Source organism: Antechinus flavipes, chromosome 5, assembly GCF_016432865.1.
Source record: "Antechinus flavipes isolate AdamAnt ecotype Samford, QLD, Australia chromosome 5, AdamAnt_v2, whole genome shotgun sequence".
Lineage (NCBI taxonomy): Eukaryota > Metazoa > Chordata > Mammalia > Dasyuromorphia > Dasyuridae > Antechinus > Antechinus flavipes.
Genome location: NC_067402.1, coordinates 271159492 through 271175799, shown reverse-complemented (window position 1 = coordinate 271175799; position 16308 = coordinate 271159492). Strand labels below are relative to the sequence as shown.

The 16308-nt window shown below is 36.9% G+C and overlaps 1 long non-coding RNA gene across 2 annotated transcripts in view; it reads right to left on the bottom strand.

The window, feature by feature from the left end:
* LOC127564646 (uncharacterized) overlaps nucleotides 1-16308 on the bottom strand; it is a 203498-nt gene that overhangs the window by 102037 nt on the left and 85153 nt on the right. For both annotated transcript variants that reach the window (XR_007954324.1, XR_007954325.1), the window contains exon 5: nucleotides 15047-15172. This is a non-coding gene — a long non-coding RNA (uncharacterized LOC127564646). The remainder of the gene's footprint in view (nucleotides 1-15046; nucleotides 15173-16308) is intronic.

Sequence of the window (16308 nt, the reverse complement as noted above, 5' to 3'; positions counted from 1 at the left end):
TGAAATATATAGGATTTCAAAGAAAACTTAGTTGTGTTGAAATAGTTTTAAGATATATTTTTAAAAAGCAAAACAAGTTTACAAATCCTGCTCTGCTTTCTACAGAGCATTATGCTATATCATGAGAGATATATAAAGTTGAAAAAGCTCCTGTCCTCCTGAAATGAAAAAAAAAATTGCATCATATTATTAATGTTGAGTCAAATCTAATTAGGTAAAATTTAATAATGATAAAAAAATATATTTCCATTCACCAAATCAACTGCATAAGTATAAGATGTTTGAAAGGGCAAAATCACTAGTTTATGTCAAAAAGATTTTGGGATTTTACAGGAGTGAAAATTCAGCATAGCTCAAATGCAGGAGTCAAGTCAATCTGAGGTTCCCTTAAGAAGAAAGGCATCATGTCTAGAATAAAAAAAAAGGTAATTCTCCTATTGTACCACATATAGAATTCTAAGTTCCATTTTAAATGTAATATTTTAAGAATAACAAAGATAATCATGGAGGGAGATTCTTTTCATTTCTCAACTGATTATAATTAAAATTACTTTTTTCAGCTGAATATCCTACAAAACAATTCTCTAAAACAAACATTTTCCCCCACTCCAAGGTCAAACATTGCAGGAGACAGAAATCAGAAGATTTTGGTTTATGTTGCCTCCAATGCTACTTGTCTGACTCTGGACAAATCAATTTGGCTGCCTTTACCTGTATCTTTACTAATAAGCTTAGGGAAGAGGGAAAGAGGAAGGGTATTATGAGTCAGACACTGTGCTAAATGCTATACAAATATCATCTCATTTGTAGATGTTATTTTTATTTCTATTTCATAGTTGAGGAAACTGAGGCAAAGAGAAGTTAACTTTTTTCCCTTTTTATTTCTTTCTTTCTTTTCTTTTCTTTTTTCTTTTTTTTTTTGCTGAGGCAATTGGGGTTAAATGACTTGCCTAAGATCACACAGCTAGGATGTGTTAAGTGTCTGAGGTCAGATTTGAACTCAGGTCCTCCTGACTTCAGGGCTGATGCTCTATCCACTGCACTTCCTAACTGCTCCAAGAGAGCTTAATTAACTTGCCTAGGAACATACCACTAATATGTGAATAAGGCCAGATTTGAACTACTGCCTTCTTGACTTCAGGTCTGAAGTCTTATCCAGTGTACCATCTCATTGCTCCAAGGGGATTGGATTAGATGGCAGGTGGAGTCCCTTTCAGTTTTAACCATATGATACTATGATCCTATACACCTACCTAAGCCATTTCAGATAGTCACACAACACAGGCAACATGCATTGTATCATTAACATAATTCCGAAAATGAGAAATTTATTGAAGTAAATAGACTCCCTACCAATTGCAAGATCACTGACAAAACTTTAAACAAATGACCTAGAAGATGGTAGGCAAATCACCATCAACAGGAAGACTATTCTTAATGAATGCTCAATGAGAGGGGGGAAGAAATTGTAAGGTTTACTGAAAGGGAGAACGATCATGACAAAAGGAATAATATGGAAAAAATGTTATCTAACATCAAGCCAAGGCTAAAAGGTGGACATGGTGGAAAACCCGGGGAGCTCTACCTTCTCAGCCTGAAAAAGTCTGAAAAGCAAAGAAACACATTTCCAACTACTTTATAAGCTTTGAAAATATGTTGACTATTGAATGATTGCATGTAGAATTGAATCTGAGGCAGTCAGATTGCTCATGATGTTTCAAATAAACAAGGACTTCTAAGAAGAAAGGTATCTCTATTTCATATACATCTATTTGTTTTCTTTAAAAAATCTATTCAGTGGCATATATGGTCCCAACTTTCTATTTTGTTTTCTTCACTGTAAGAGTTTAGATTAGTCTTTTAAAATGAAGATCAGTAATGTGGTTTCCTAATTTCTACCTTCTTAGTTGCAAATGTTTTAGAAGGGATTCTAGGCATGTAGGCTACACAACAGGTAGTGTATTAAACCATGAGTCAGGAATATCTGAATTCAAATCCAACTTCAGACACTTACTAGATATGTGACTCTAAACAGATTACTTAATCTGTTTGCTTCAGTTTCCTCAATGATAATAGCATCTACTTCCCTGTGAGTATCAAATGAGATCATATTTGCAAAGCCGTTTGTAAATCTCAAATCACTATATAAGTGCTCACGATAGTGATGATTATATCTCCAATAGAGATCAGAATCTGAATCTGGGGCTGGAGCTCTGAGTGATCAACTTCTCTCAATTTTCAGATGGGAAAACTGAGGACCAGAGAAATAAAGTGGCTTGTCCAGGGTTGCAAAGAAAGAGGCAAAGCTATGAGGAATCAGAACATAAGACCTCTTCCCTCCAAATCAAATACTCCTTCCATTACACTGGGTTCAACTGGGATGACTTATCCAACTCCAGATCTGTATGATTCACTCATTAGTATCCAGAGGGGGAAACATTTCCTTTGAAGGATGAAAACTTCTCACCCCTACCTCCAAAGAGCAAGATACAAAGAGCTACAGTATCAATGACTACCAAACACGACACACCTAGGGAGCAGACAACAATGCTACAAGTTTCTTATTTCAGGGAGCCAAAGGCATTTGCCAATCCAATGGGGGCAGGAGTACAAGTGTACGATGTCTCCACTGTCAATATCAGTTTCATCGGGTGGCTGGTGAACCATGGTAGAAGCAGTGAAAAGACCACATTTACTTTTAAAATGTAAGTGTATTTCATCCAGCATCCATTTAATTTGTTTCCACATGGGGAGACTAGCTAAAGTGTATATGTTTTACAATTTACAAAGCACCTTTCTCTTAACCATCGCCATCCGGAATAGGTTTAACACACGTTATTATTGCCCCTTTTTTTGCAGATGAAGATACTGAGGCTTAAGAGAAATTAAATGATTTTATCCTAAGTAAAATCTCCAGATTTTTTGCTTCATGCTAACCTTTATTTGAAATGATGCTTTCTTTGGTGGGTAGAAAGTACAATCTTTCAGCAAGGGAATAAAATCCAGAGCAAGAACTCACAAGGTCAGAGATACTGTTGGAGACAGCTTTGAACACAGTTTGCAATCATGCATAACGTGTTAGCGGCTTGTCTTCTTGGAGGAGTAAGGAATTTGGAGTGGTTGAAAACAGAGATATGTACAGCTATGGAGAGTGCTTCTGAAAGCTGGGTGATTTTTGAGTTAGGTCTACATTTTGGCAGAATGTTGTGAACTAGAATTTGAACAGGGAACAATCGCTCCCTCCACACACCCCACAATTTCTTCCTAATGTGTGATATATCTAAAAATACAGGACATGGTTATAGAGCAAAGAGCTTTGCAAGTAAAATTGAAGACTATGGATTGAAATACTGGCTCTGTAACATGGCACTTATAGCGCTGGGTCATTCATATCATTTTTCTAAACCTCAGTTTCTCCATCTGTCCAACGAAGCACTCAAAGATTTCTAAGGTCTCTTTTACCTCTCAACCTTTTGATCCTATTATCAGTAGTACTTATGAGCTATTTTAAGAAATTTAATGGCCTCTATTGGATTATTACTGTCAAGATTCGTGAAAAATGCCCCAATTCATTTTCAAGGATTGATATTGATTATCATTATTGTTCACAGCATGAAAAAATCAATGTCAGATTCTTTGAACCCAATTAATATTCTAGATTGTTCGTATTGTGGTCCACTGTAATTCTGAAGCATTTACATTTTATTGTATTTGCTAATTGTTCCAATAAGGCTGTTCTTGTCTCCTTGATTATACTCTAAGTTTCTTGAGGGCAAAAGGTCAGGTTCTCTATTTCGTGTGTATTTTTCACAGTGTATAACATTGTTCTAGACATGTGGGAAGCTTAAATAAAAGCTGAAAAGAAAAGGATCAGAGAGTGAGAAGCAAAAAGGGAAAGAGAGGAGTAAATTAAAGAGAAGATAAGGAGGGGAGGAGAAATGAGAGAGAGAGAGGTGGGGAGGGAGGGAGAGAGGGGAAGGAAGGAGGAAGGAGAGGAAGAGAGAGAGGGAGGAAGGGGAGGGGAAGGGACAGGGAGAGGAAGGAAGGGAGGAAGGAAGAAAGAAAATGAGAATGGGATTGGGGGAACAGGACCAAATTCAAGGGAAAATAATGAAGGCAGAATAGAGTGTTGAAAAGAGCAAAAGAATCTTTTACCAATCTTTTATCCTATTTTCTTTAGGACTAAACAAATTCCATTTCAGAGATAAATAATATGTACTAGTACAGCTATGTTTTAAATTTGGGTAAAAAACAACTAAAACCACATGGAAATTGCAATACTTCTTAATTATTTTCAAAATGGTTTGCCGAATAACTTGTTTACGCCTTGTGAAGAGGTACTAGAAACTACTTCACAAGTGAGTTGCCATGTTTAATTAAATGCCTTTATGAGGAAATATTTAAATATCACATTAGGCAGATAGATAATAACTTGATTAATTCACTTTCATTGAATGGTGATCCTAGTATAGGTAAGAAAAGGTAGGAGGGAGGGACAACATATGACACCTAAAATTTGGGAACTAATGTTTCTAGCAATTGAAAACATTTAAACATCGCAGTAATTAGAAATTATTTTTGCCTAGAACAAACATCTCATCTGGGAAAGTTGAATGAAGCACATTGCCATTTTGGAAGAGTAAGGGGAAAGAGGTGGAGACCCTAACAGTAGTTCACTATCCAGTACCTTTTTTTCAGACTAATGAATCTCTTTCTCAGAATCTGCTAAGCTCTATTGTTTCTATGCTGCTGAAGGATGATGGTGAGTTCTATCTGTACCTATTAAATTCAGGGTACAGGCTAAATCCCCTATTACCTCAGTCTAGTTATGACTCAAAGCTTAGCTACAAATACACAGCCAGCTCTACATAACATGATATGTCAGCTTCCCAGCAATGATTCTATATCTTCTATATTTGGCAATGGCTCGTAAGACACTTATTTCATACATTAGAACCTCAGGATATTATCACATCAACAGGATCTTAATGTCAGATGTATTATTTGCATAAATATCTACTTCCGGGGATTTTGCTTACCACTCAAATATTGCACCAGCCTTTATAAGTTTTGAAATTAAAAATGGAAGGCTCTCTAACATTAAATTATTTTTGTAAATGTCACCAAATGGAACCATTTCTTAAAGATCAACAGCATCATTCTGCAATATGTCTGAAAACTGAATGATATTTTTCTTGAATCATTTATATCATCTTTATTTATAAATTCCAGAGCCAACTAAGTAGGTACAGAGGAAGACAGAGCTTTATTTTGCATCATAAAGTCATTTGTTTATACAATAAAATAAACTTTAAATGTATAATAGCCAAGGTAAGATTTGCAAAATGATTTATATAGAAAACTCATATGATACCAATAACTCTCCCCATTTTACAGATGAGAATACTGAGGCTGAGAAAGTAAGTGATTTGCCTAGAGCCATATAAGTAGTCAGTTTCTGGGGCAGGAGTCAAATTCAGGTCTTCTTTTCTCCAGTTGCAACATTCTATTACCCTACCTCGTAACATGTATAAAGGTCTCATAATTTGGAAAGGCAAAGGCTCTACCTTCAGAATGATAAACTACCCAGATCAGATATATCTATACATACATATATAATGTGTGTATTTCTATATACACACATAGGAGAGATTTCCCCCAGTTAATGAAAATAAATTATAGTGTCTATTTTATAAATATAACATGATGTCATAATAGAGACTGTAGTTTTAGTAATTGGGGCAACTGATCTTAGTCTGTATCCTCAAATTGCCTCATTGTTATTCTCTCTCTCCCTTCCTCTCTTTTTCTCTCCCTCCCTCTCCCTTCCCCCTCTCTGTCTCTCTTTCTCTGTCTCCCCTTTTCTCATGTGTGTGTGTGTGTGTTTCTTTGTATCTTCAGTACTTATTACAGTACTTTGTAGGCATAGGTGCTTAATAAATAATTGTTGGGTTGAATTAGATTGACTATATATTTAATCTCTCAGGTACAATGTAAACTGCTCTTTTTTTTTTTTCCTTTCTATCTTCACATTTCCAGAACCTTACACAGAGTAAGCACTTAATACACATCCATTAAATTAAATCAAAACTGAATTTCCTATCTTAGAAGGTGTAAAATTTTGGACTTAATATTCATTAGCACTGATTGAAAAACTCAGAGATAATCCACACCCATTACTCACTTGGTCTCAAGAGCATTTTCCCAAATACTATCCTGATGCACATGAGGCACAAGTAACATTTTTCTACTTGAACCTCACATAATACTTTCTATTTTCTAAATTTCTAATCATTTTTTAATTTGGAATAATCATTATTTATATATGCGACCTATAGTTCCTATTACTGTGTATACCCCATGGAGACAGGTATAATGTTTTACTTATCTTTGTACACTCACTGCCCACACACATACATGATCCCTAAAAGTGCTCTTTACATATAGTCAAAGCTGAATAAATATTTGACCTGAACTGAATCAAAATCAGTCAAAGAACAACCAACGTTTATTAGGCCTTCCTGAAAAAGAGAGTTCAAACTAACCAATTAATGAATTAACTCCTTCCATTACCATATGTGTTCAAATCCCAATTCTGCCATTTATTATCTACATGACTGTGGCCAAGTCACTTATTTGTCTATTCTGTAAAATGAGGGGGCTGATTAGATGACTTTCTAAAGTCTATTCTATCCTAGGTCTACTATCCTAGGATAAGATTCTATATTGACAAGGCATTATGGGAATGGACAAAAAAAGTCTCCTGCTGTTTTCTTACCTGATACTATGGCAGGACGGTAGATAGACATTAAGGGAATTGATGGCTAGAACTGAATTTGTTTGATTGACTTGGGACAGCTCTGGAGCACCAAAGACTTTTCTAGCAGGTAACTAAAACTACATCATTCCTAAACCGAGTGAATTGGTACACTTTCCCTCACTGGATAGCTGAAAGTTTACGCTATGATCCTTACATCAATGGCAATAAAGTTGAGAGTTGAGTGTGAAAAGAAAGCATGGGGTTGAAAATAAGTCACAAGAGTCAATGCCTATTTGTTAGAGCCTCCAGCTCTTATATTGACAAGAGAAATGGGAAGGTGGTTGGTGAAGAGAAGTGACAGGTTGATCAATTTACCATTGTTTTTCCAAACTAAGAAAAGCACAGATATACTTTCTTTAGTATGGCACAAGACTAGAGCACTAGACTGGGAATCAAGAAATCTTGTATTCCTGAATTCAAATCTGGCCTCAGACACATTACCAGCTCTGTAACCCTGGACAAGTCACTTACCTCTGTTTGCCTCAGTTTCCTCGACTATAAAATGAGGTAGAGAAGGAAATGACAATTTTCTCCTGTTGCTAAAAAACTGAAAATAATAAGTCTTCAAAACTCTCACCTTTACTCATAATTTTATGTGGGATACTGAGATTCCAGCAGAGAGGCAAATTTTTGTTCAGACCCTTACTTACCTTTATCCCATTGGCTCTTGGGTTTACGACCCTCATCTAAAAATAGGAATAATGGACTTTAGACCCTCATATAATAGTAAGATTTTTTGTTTCTGTTGGGGTGTGAACTACATAAGTGCTACATAAAATGTATGCCCTTGCTTGAGCTTAATGTTAGAAACATGGATTTATGGGTGCCATTTAAATCAATCATTATTTCCTGACATCCTCTATGATAAAGCACTATGATAGGCACTTTGGGATTAGTATATAACAAATTAAAGGTATGGCCCATGCCTTTATAGAATTTACAAACTAATTGGCAAGACAAGTGTTGGGTTAGGGTTAAATTTTATCATTTTTCTGGTGTGGGGGAACTCCCAGAGAGAGAGGGGGAAAAAAAAAAAAAAACCCTCCATCAATGTAAATTAGAACCTGCTCTATAACTTAGTTCTATTAATAATAATAATAGCTAACATTTATTTAATGAGGTTTGCAAAGTGCTTTATATGTATTATTTCATTTGGTCTCAGAAAGACATTTACACATGAATAGTTAACCCAATAATTGGACAGTCAAATGAAGGGCCTAATTAATAAGTACTTTATAAGGAAGGAGTGTGGTCTTGTAGAAAAACCCCTGATTAATGGCTCAAGGGAGCTGGGTTCAAATACCTGTATAAGCCCAGGCAAGATACCTCATATCCCTCGGCCTCAGGTTCCTCATCTGTAAAATAAGACAACGGACCTAGGCAGCCTTTGAGATCCTTTTCAGTTCCAGGTCTATTATATTATGATAAAAAGAAGTAGAGACCATTGAGGGGAGAGGTTGGAATGAGAGGATAGAGATTAGGAGAGTCAGGGAATGCTTCTCTGAGTAAATAAGGATTTTAGCCTGGGCTTAAAAAATCATGAGGTTCTAAGAGAGTGTAGTGAAGGTGTTATGACATGTGGAGATAATGGCATATGCAAAGGCAAGAGGATTAAAAAAGAAAGAAAAAAGGTATATTTTCTGGAGGAAATTAATAGATCAGCCTCGTTCCTGTAGAGGGTTCATGTCAGAAATCTGGAGCATGAACAAGTTGGAAAAGTAGGCTGAAATAAGACAGTGGAAGCCTTCAAAAAGCCAAGCTAAAGATTTTTTTTTTTTTTATGAACATAGGATCATTAAATTCAGAGCTGGAAAAAACCTTGGAAATCAGCCAGTGCAATCATTTATTTTATAGATAAAGAAACTGAGGCTTTCTCAAAGTCTTATATTTCCACGTTAAATACCAAAACAGGGACTGAATTTTATTTTGGAGTGGATAGAGAGCCCCTAAATTTTTTTGACAAAATTGGGGGAGGGATGTCTCAAGAGACAGAGACACTTCATCTATAAAGAAAACGGCATATAGTTTAGGGACTAACGAGGTGATATTGACCTAGAAAAGTTATAGGGAAAATGGAAAGGGAAGGATATATGTATGGTGTATCACTGAGATGAAGCCACATTACTATCTCTCCTAACATATACTAGGTTATAAGTTTAGAATTCAATGAGATGTTTACAGGCAATGCAGCTGTGTGCTAAATGTTTAACTGATTCTCCAAAAAATTAACATAAGGAATTTTAAAAAATGAATCAGCATTATTAATATTTTCTCCATCACTTTCTTAAATCTAGAAAATCTATAAAAGAATAAATCGAGCCCGGATTTATAGTGTTTGCCAATTTCCAAGTTATAAATACTCACTGAAAATTTAACAATCAAGTCTGTTGAATTGGGTAAGTGGGCTCCATCATACTCTTGGAAATCTAGTTCTCATTTTATACAGGAGGAAGCAAAAGCCCAGGAAGGTGATAACTTGTCTAAAACAACACAGGTAAGAAGACACAAAGCCAATATTCTGCCCCAAACCATCTGACACTGAAGTGTCACTCTTTCCAGTGATTTTTCAACCTCACCTCAAATTCCTGTGATATCTGCTAGGTTACTAAATTAATATACAAAGAACAATACAAGTAATAACAAGTCACTCGATGATACTCTTTCAATACTCGCTTTAACAGATTGTTTATAAAATACTACTTTCAATCATATAAGATTATAATGAACTCAGTGAACTCTAGAACCCTGACCTGTATCTGCTAACTACTCTCTGTTCTCTGAGAAAACTGATAATTCTGAATATTCTTTTTTTTTCTAAGACAAGAGCACATATATTGCTTTTTCTTTTTTATTTTTTCAAACCATTGACCTCTCTTTGTGATTTTTTTACACCATATTTAAATAATAAATGCAACTATCACAATCAGGCACATATAATTCTAGAATTTAGGTACCATGTAATTTGCTTTGCTCAATAAAGCTAATTAATCAGGAGATAAAGCATATAGACAAGCACACACATCTAATTATTTTGATTTGGAGATTGTAAAACTTCGTTTTTGAGAATTCCACGTTGTTTTAGTACGCACAGTAACATGGAAATTGTCACATTACCTTTTTAAAACAAGGAGGATGAAGGCCACTTTAATTGACCTAGAGACATGTGCAAACAGGTCAAGCAGAGTATCCCTTGACAAGCCACCATTTTTCAGACGCCATTTTACAAAGGACTGCCAATATCTTGAAATGTCAATAGAAAACTTCCATAAAACTTCAGATATTTTCAAAGCACTGAAGTTTTATGATTGATCTCTTTTTGAATTTTTTTCAACTTTACTAGGATCCATCATTATTGTAAACTTTATTACAAACTAAAATATTCTGTAGGAGTTTAGTAAAGTTCCCATGCCAAAAAAAAAAAAAAAGAGTAAGCTCTACCAATAAATCAGATGAGAGCAAGGTAAAAGCATAGATTTAGATTTTGAAGAGAACTAAGACATCTCAGTCCATTCATCTCATGTTACCGATTAGGAAACAAGTTTGTTTTGACAACCCAGTCATTTGGTCAAACAGCTTCCGCAGTTTATTCTCTACTTCTAATCAATGCCTGAGTCAGATAGGAAAATCTTACTCCAAAAAGACAAAGAAATTAAATCCCAGCAAGCAGAACAGCAATACTGAATCAATTGAGCTATCTATTTGTCTTGCCATAATGGTATTTGGAGGGGAAGATTAATTATAGAAAGGAAGTATGATTAGAGTACAGCTTGGTGACATCCTTGAAACTTTTCTGGGGAGCAAGGCAAGAAAATCAACAATAAATGAAAAGGGATTGGCTTTATTGGTATCACAATAATAAATCATTTTAAAATGGCGTCTGAGCATGGTGGTGCCTTATTAACAGCAATTCTATACTCCAGCTTAGTTCAAAGATTCCTGAAAAATGCAGCTATTTGTTTCTTGAATTTCAAGCTACACCCCCCCCCAACCCCAATAGCCAGTTACTGTCTAGAATAAAGCCACCTAGAAAAGAATGACTTTGTAGAACTTCTCCAGAATTGATATTCAAGAGGATTTCCATTTATTTTGCATGAAAATTGACATGACAAGGTGTCACAACTTCATTTCCCCAAGAGGCTGATTCTTTATAAACTGTATCACTGGGATTTTATTTATGGACCCATTTTTGGAAGGAATCCGGATGTTTAGACACTTAGCGTAAAGCTGGTGATTTGATCTAAGCAAGATCTACCCTTACTCACTCATAAATACAGATTTTAAAAAACACCACTGTACAGTTAAGTAGGAATATATATAACTTAATCTGATTTTAAATAGGGAAAACACATGACAAAGCAGGAAAGAAGAGTAAAATCAATTTTAGGAGAGATTAGGGAGCTGTTCCTTCATCTTTCTCTGATTGTCTATAGCACAAACTCACACACTCCACAGTCCTCCCTGCTACATCCATATAATACCTTCAAAGAGACTGAATTCTATAATTTCCACAAGGCAATATCAGAGTAAAATTGGAATAAGCACCTATTGTTTGCAGCTATAGTTATGATCTGCAGTGCTTCAAGAAGTCAATAAAGCTTCCTGGCCTGAGTCAAATGGAAGCAGACTTTTTTGAAATAACTTGTGTCAGGCAGGAGAAAGCAACATCCAGGTAGAAATAATTACTGGCCACCCCCACTCCCAATGTTATTACCACTTGAAAGCTGGCTAGAATGAGTCCTAACAACATTCTGTTTAGGAAGAGATATTACAGAACGACCATTAAAATGCTTTATTCCACTCCTATTACCCCTTAAAGTGGGAATGCCATTATAGGCCTTTTCCCTGTATTCTTCAGTGTCTGAATTTAATCATTTCAGAGAATTGATTTATAACTATGCAATGCCCATTATAATCTTGGGGAATAACACTTGAGCAAATATCAACATGAAATTTGCATTCTATTTTATACACGTATGGCTATAGCAACATATATCTTCCTATGACTACTATTAAATATTTCTTAGTACACTGATGATCCATGTGCTGTTTGCCTTCTTGAAAACCTGAGCTGCTCTTAACCCCTCCTATTCAGCCACAAGCTATATAAAAGTCTACTTCCATTAAAATTCTGCTGTCCACACCCCACCTCCAGCCCCCTATCTTCCAAATTCAGTCTCTTTGAAAATCGATTTCGGTGACAATTATTACCTGTCTAACCCGTTCTGAAACTTTTTTTAAATTTCTATAGTAGTAAATCTTTATTTAAAGCTTTCAGCACAGGAGGACTGATTTCAATATGTTCTGTCAAAATAGTAAACACCCAGAGAGGTGTTGATTCTTCTGCAAATTGGCAATGAAATGAATGAAAACCAGATTAGACAGATTAAAATAACTTTTACTCATCACAGAGACTCAATATTGCTTTAAGTAAATAAAGATCATTATTTTTAAGTAGGGGTGGGGGCAACCCTCCTATCAAGGACCTCTACTATGTTATTCTTGTTGAAAAGTCTCTGTTTCGAAATCGATTTACTTTTTAAAAAATTAGTTATTTTATTTTCTACATTTTTAATAATCTAATTTTTTAAGTGTTCTGAAAAGACTTTTATGTTGATATTTACACAAGGATAAAATTTCAATTAAAAATATTGAGCTGTTGCTTTCACAATACTACCACTAATGAGAAAGGGGGTGGGGAGGAAACCACCTTGATATTAGGAATTTCTTCCCTTATTAGAAGACTATTTTTCCCTGGGGGCAATCTATGTAGTCAGTTCAAAAAAAAAATCATTAGCACTTTGCTTAATAAATAGCCCCCTGCCCTCTATAGTCATCTTTGTGGCGGAAGTAAGTGTATGAAGGTTATAAGCAAGAAATGACTTCTCAGATATCTATTCTTTCACCATTCTTATTAGCTAAGTATGTATACATGATAACATAAATTAACAATTTCTAATGGAACAGGGGAAATCCCATGGCCTCTCAATTACATGAGTTCCTTTTTAACAAGTCTTCATAATACTGGGACGTCCAAGCCCCATTAGGTAACACACAAGCAGAATGATCTTCCCTGACTCGAAGATGAGATACCCATTCAAAGACCTTCCCTCAGATGGAAACGAGAGGACTGGTTACCTTTCATCCAGCCACCACACATTTGCCTCTACTGCTTTTAAGTAGCTGGGGATAATAATGTGGCAGCCAAAACTCAACCAAGAAAACTCCTAATTTTTTGCTGGTTTGTTGTTCTGTCTATCTTATACAACACATGTAGGTTGAAGAAGCACTCATTTAGTTCTAAAGGGAGACGAAGGTAAAGAGAGAGCTTTTAATTGTCAATCTATAAGCCTATCCCAGGCTGGGTATCAGCCAGGTTATAGGTAAATGCAGGAGAAAGAGACCCCCCAATATCCTCCACTTTACTCTAAGTGACAGTGGACCCGCTATAAGAAAAAGATAGCTGTTTGTGGAGGCTAGCTTGTTCCATACCATTAACCCAGAACAAAACATATTTTTAGTGGGACAGCAGTGTTTACTTGTAAGAACTGATGAATTGCATAGCACCATTTATCACGAGCAGACAAAGGCATCCAGGAGCAATTCTGGACATAAATCAAGGTGCATGCCCCTAAGTGAAAAAAAAAGGACTACTTAAGTCCCTAAAACTGTATAGATTGGGGTCAGCCTGGTCATAGCAACCAAGAGCGGTCCTCTGGGCTCTAGGAGGACCTAGCAACCAACAAATGAGCTCAGATCTCTTTTCATCTCCATTGGTGTGAAAGACAAAATTAAAAAGATTAGATCACCCTGCACCCATGACAAAGGACTCCACAATGAAAAAATCATCTCTCCCCTTTGAATCACATCAAATAAATAACCTTCATCCCTCCTATAATGAACAACTTTCAAAGTAAATCGAATCTCCATAGGGCTGCTTTCCCTTGCTTTTCCTGGATTTGCATGACAATATCACACAGGAAGCGCAGAAAGGGGCTTGTAAATGGGAAACCCAGGATCCAAATGCATCTTGCGCCCACTGTATATTTCAAGTATTCCAAATCACCTTCCCTTTACTCTTCATTGGAACAATGCATTCTATCCCAAACAAGCACAAGGCTTTTTTTTTTTTCCCCATTATGGGAGACGAAAGTTTGAATGCTATGATTTGGGGTTTTTGTTTTGCTTTGTGGTGGAAGGGAGGGGAAGATAATCCTGAAAATGGGGGGAAATGGGGTCCTTTTTGGTATGTGAAATCTGAAGGACCCAAAATGACTTAACCCCCAAATTCCACACCTCCAATAATTTTTTCCCCCTTTTTGGATGACAAAGAATTCTTTTCTTTGTACTGGCTAGGCTAGATTCTTTGTTCTTCCAGCAAATTTTCAGGCTCCTCGTGTCCAAAATTTTCCTAGGTTGCTTAAGAGGAACACACATTTGCCATTTTTTTCATTCATTATCTGGCATTTCCTTGAAAGTATATGCATTCTCGATTGGCATTATAACAACAGGAAGAACATTTTATGCATTTCAGCATGCTCCGTGATTACCTTAGCATTCTCCCTCTCTTTTCTTCTCTTCAAACTCACCTGGGCGCTCAAAATAAGGAACTAAGCTATCAAAATAATGCATATCTCCCCCTACCCCAATACTCCAATTTAATGCAGAGTGTTCCAAACCCAAAGGGTTCAAATTAAGAAGGCTCACACCTCCGAGAACAAACAGAATCGCATAATTTCATCCTTCTGCAGCAGCTCACGTAGACAGGACCATTTGAACCCAGCAGGGTTCCTCATTAATTTTTAAAAGTCTCTGACCCCAGTACAGTTAAGAGTGTAAAAATAATTAGAAATTAAGGATGAGAGAACACTGCTTTAATATTCCATAGTGCTGCTAGATGCTGGATCCCCTGACCATAGGCAGGGACATGCATTAAGCATCCTTAAATAGGGACCCCCCCCCATCGGAAATTTAAACTGCTTGGTGAATGTCAGGAAAATTGATCATCGCTCCATCCAGCAGAGATCTTGCCTGGATTCCACTCCTACCCCCCACGATTATAGTAACACAAAGCATTGAGATTACAGGTTTGCAGACACAGAACAGAACGGAAGAATAGTTCCCTGATAAAATATTGCTATTCAAAGGCACATTTGAGACCACACCATTTCTAACCCATCAGTAAGGACACGGCGTATTGAATTCAAAGGTACAAAGAGTCTTTCTTACCTAAAACTTGTCAGAAGGAAGGTCCTTCTCCATTGTTGTCACCTCCAGTGCCCCCTCCTGCCACCATGGAGACTGGGTCTGCTGTGTTTACGGCTTCCCTGCCACAGTTACAGCTGTGATAGTAATCTGCCCCGTGTAGAGAAGCGAGGAGGAGTGGATAGGAAATAAGAGTGTGTGTGTGTGTGTGTGTGAGAGAGAGAGAGAGAGAGAGAGAGAGAGAGAGAGGGAGAGCAAGGAAAGGAGAGAGAGAGCGGGAAGGGGAGAGAGGGAAAGGGAGAGGGAGAGGAAGAGAGAGAGAGGAAGAGAGAGAGAGAGACACACACACAGAGAGAGAGAGAGAGAGAGAGAGAGAGAGAAGAGAGAGAGAGAGAGAGAGAAGAAAAAGGGGAAGAAGAGAAAAGAGAGAGGAGAGATAAAGAAAGGAAAGGAAGAAGAGAGGGAGATAGAGAGAAGAAAGAAAGGAGAGGACAGAGAGAGGGGTAGGAAAGGAAGGGAAAGGGAGAGAGAGAGGGAAAGAGAAAAGGAAAGAAAGAGAGAAAGGGAGAGAGAGAGGGAAAGAGAAAAGGAAAGAAAGAGAGAGAAACACAGACAGAGAGAGAGAGAGAAAAGAGAGAGAGAGAGAGAGAGAGAGAGAGAGAGAGAGAGAGAGAGAGAGAGAGAGAGAGAGAGAGATTGTTAACTTCAAGACTGGGAACCTAAAACCTCAGGCCAAGTCAAGGCTGAATGGAAAGGATCAAAGTCCTGTCCTTCATCAAGAGAGCAGACAGATTTTCCCCCCACTGAAAAGTGGGCCTGTCATTAAGGATTCTTACTAAGAAACCTCTCACAGAGGCAGACCTTCTCCAGGCTGCTAGTGGCTGCCCAGCAGTCCGTGCAGAATGCAGGTACCTATTGTTCCAGAGACAGATATGTAGCCAGCCAGTCAGACTCTGACAGATCTCAGCAAACCAGTGAGCCTGCCTTCATTTTAACTCTTTATTTACTAGTGCTTTTTGGTCCAGCACAAAGGTCTACTTATAATAACCCATGGTGGAGGGAGGAAGTCATTTCATCATTTCATTTGCATTTGATTGTAGCAAAAGAACTCTACATATGGGTGGAGTTTTTGGTTTTGTGTTTTTAAAGATGGATTTTAAAACATTTTTGCTTCAAACATCTCAAATATGCAGCAAGAAAATTTCTTTCCATTACCTTCACTGACAATATCCAGTTTATAAATGAGACATCAATTAAGACAATGAAGCAATGCTAATTTTTCAGAG